This window comes from Chrysochloris asiatica, unplaced genomic scaffold (assembly GCF_000296735.1).
Source record: "Chrysochloris asiatica unplaced genomic scaffold, ChrAsi1.0 scaffold00358, whole genome shotgun sequence".
NCBI lineage: Eukaryota > Metazoa > Chordata > Mammalia > Afrosoricida > Chrysochloridae > Chrysochloris > Chrysochloris asiatica.
In genome coordinates, this window is record NW_006408876.1 from 1,285,196 (window position 1) to 1,288,248 (window position 3,053).

The window sequence follows — 3,053 nt, forward strand, 5'->3', positions numbered from 1 at the left end:
ACTCGATGGCACCTAACAACAACAACAACATATCCCTACAAAGCAGCAGTATCTGGTAGACTCGAACTGCTCATCCAAGGAGGGCATCCTCATCCTGTAAAGAAACAGCCTGAGGGATCATTAGACTTATGGCCCGTGGAGCCCCTCAGAGAGCCATGGATGGGCCAGCAAAGTAAGATAGGATTTGCAGCATCTTAGGGCAGTCTCCACATGGTGCCAAGAGAAATATGAGTGGATTTAGTGACACAGTCATGTCCTGTGGCACTGTGGGATATAGCACTGGACTACAAGGTCGGCAGTTTAAACTCACTAGCCACTCCTTTGAAACCCTATGCAAGATTTCTATAAGTCAGAACCGACTTAGTGGCACTCAACAGTAACACCACCAGCGATGCAATAAACTCCTCTCAAGACCTTTGCAATTGGTCCTGGAGGTTGACCAGGATTTTCAACCTCCTGGTCTCCTGAGGACAGAGTCCTGTCAACAGCTGTTGGCAGCATTGTGGTCATCTTGATGATCTGCACAGCTGGCTATCCAAGATGATAAACTGCTGTGGTGTTGGTGGTTAGCTGGGAGCACAGCGGAAACAAGGGCCCCGAGCCTCTAGTCATCGTCTCTCCATGGAACATGTGCTTCTCACAGCTAAATGGCTTTGTTTCAAGATTCATCATTCCATTAAATCCAGATGGTCTAGTCTCCGAAGTCCAGAGTGTCCTTCTGCCCTTTGCTATTTGTGCAGGCAGTTAACTTGGACCAGCCTAGATCCATGGGGTGGTAATTAGATATCCCTGTTGTTGTTGTTGTTGTTAAGTGCCATCGAGTCTGTTCCCACTCACAGTGACTCTGCGTAGGGTTACTGAGGAGCAGCTAGTGGCTTTGAACTGCTGACCTTGTGGTTCACCGTACAATGCTGATCCAACAGCACCGCACCAGAAGGTCTAGATATTCCTAGATAACCTGAAAGAAACCCTGTATGCCATGTATTTAACATTAAGCTTCTAAAGACAAGATCGGTCACTCAAATCAACCAGCCACTCCACAGGAGAAAGATGAGGCTCTTTGCTTCTGTAAAGATTTACATTCTTGGAAACTCTCTGGAGCAATTCTTCTCTGTCCTGCATGGTCTTAGTGAGTCAGAATTAACTCGCTAGCAGTAGGCTTAGATGGCAGGAACAACAGGTGAGAGCAGAGATGAGATGAAGAGACGATACTTCTTAGATTCCCTGCTGCTCCAGACATGACCACCAGCACCGATACTCATCGAGATCTGAGGTAGAGGATTCCAATGTTCTCTTCATGATTTCCTTTTGTTGTCACACGCACACATAGGAATAACCTTCAAAGTCGGATGTGTATAAAAAAGATTCAAATACATTGATTCATGCAATAGAAATTAGAGGAGAGGAAGATAAGGTTTGCCAAAGGCTGATCTTTTCTATGCTGAAAGAGAGCAGGCTTCAAAGGAAAAAAATTAATAAATTATTCTGGTAGCATAGTGGTTAGGAATCGGTCAGCAGTTCGAAGCTATCAGCTGTTCCGTGGGAGAAAGACAAGGTGTTCTGCCCCCGTGAAGATTTATAGCCTCAGAAACCCTAAACAGGGTCACTATGAGTCAGAACTAACTCCACGACACACCACCACCAACAATGGCAACTAATACCAACAAGAGAAATGTGATCTACAGAGACTGTGTATCCTCAGCCAATTAAGTATAATGCACCTTAGACAAAAACTTGGTGAAATCTAAAGATAGGAACCTTGTTTTAAAATGACCTAAAATTCCTGGGGCTTTATCACTATTAAGTTTCCCAAGCTGCAGCAGTAGTACTTCCTCTTCTTGGATAATCCTTGTGAACATCTTCTGTCTGCATTTTTCACTGCAGATGAAATCACCTGATCCAATTGCAATAATTTTATTAAAAAACTCCCTGTTAGTTTGTTTTGTGCCATCTTCGCATTACCAAGAAAAGAAAGCCACACCCTTGCTCTGTACAAACAGGAAAACCGTGAAACTCATCAAGGTGGAGTCACCATATGTTTGTCAGGATGAAGTGAGTACCGGCCTTTCTGGACTTTGAGGAGGGATGGGAATGTGTAATCAGTTCCAGGCTTTGTAAGATCTCTGTGTGACCTCAAGTTAGTGACCTCTACAGTGGGTACCTGAGCATTCACCTGTGAAAAGTAATTACAGTGTTGATAAGGTGATGATGTGTAGGATTTGAGGATGACCACATGGAATCCACTGTGTTACTAAGGAGCCAGCCCTTTTATTGTCTGCTGACTTCCTGGCCATTGGACTTGTGAAATGTGGCACGTCTGTCCTAGGCTCCCCATTGGGAAGGGTTTTACACTACAGTGATGTCTGGGATTTATTAGAAGAAACCCATTAAGCTGAGGTGAGAGCTGGCTTCCTGCAGTCCTTGGCATTCCTGCAAGCTGTGCTAAAAGCCTATGACCTTCAGAGCAACCTCAGTTTGATTGAGACACCAGATCTTTGAAGAGCATTATTCTCCCAGGAACGTGAGATTGGCAAGGTGATGGAAGAGGACCTGCCAGGGTAATGGGAGACTAAGAATGATGCTACAATTCTCGGGGAGAGCCATTGGGTACAGGGACTCTCCGGTGCCCTTAGCAATTAGAGAAGACTAACTTTCAATGTGACAAGTGCTTCACATTTTGCTTTATTTGCCACATAGACATTTACACGGCATCAAGAGCTGGCTAGCATGTTCTCCAGAGTGATTGGTCCACAAATGGTATTGTAAATATCGAAATCAAAACATTTATCTAGCCTCTGGATATGGTCAACATCTGGGTTTTCACAACATCTGGATGCTTCCACAGAGCCAGCATCTGACAGATGGCGATGGGACCAAGTTACAAAGAACATGTCTTGGCATACACATTATCCCACAAAGGGGTCACTCTGGTATAGGTGCACAGAACAAGCAGTAAAGTGGGACGAAGGGGGTAAAGATCTGCTGTTCTTGGCTGCTCTGAAATGTATCCATCTCGTGGTAACTCTCTACTTTACAAAGCATGATGTCCTTCT

General features: G+C 44.7%; 1 protein-coding gene across 1 annotated transcript in view; it reads left to right on the forward strand.

The window, feature by feature from the left end:
* The window catches only part of CTNND2 (catenin (cadherin-associated protein), delta 2), a 560,917-nt gene that overhangs the window by 151,742 nt on the left and 406,122 nt on the right, over positions 1-3,053 (forward strand). The gene's annotated exons all lie outside the window — the stretch shown is intronic.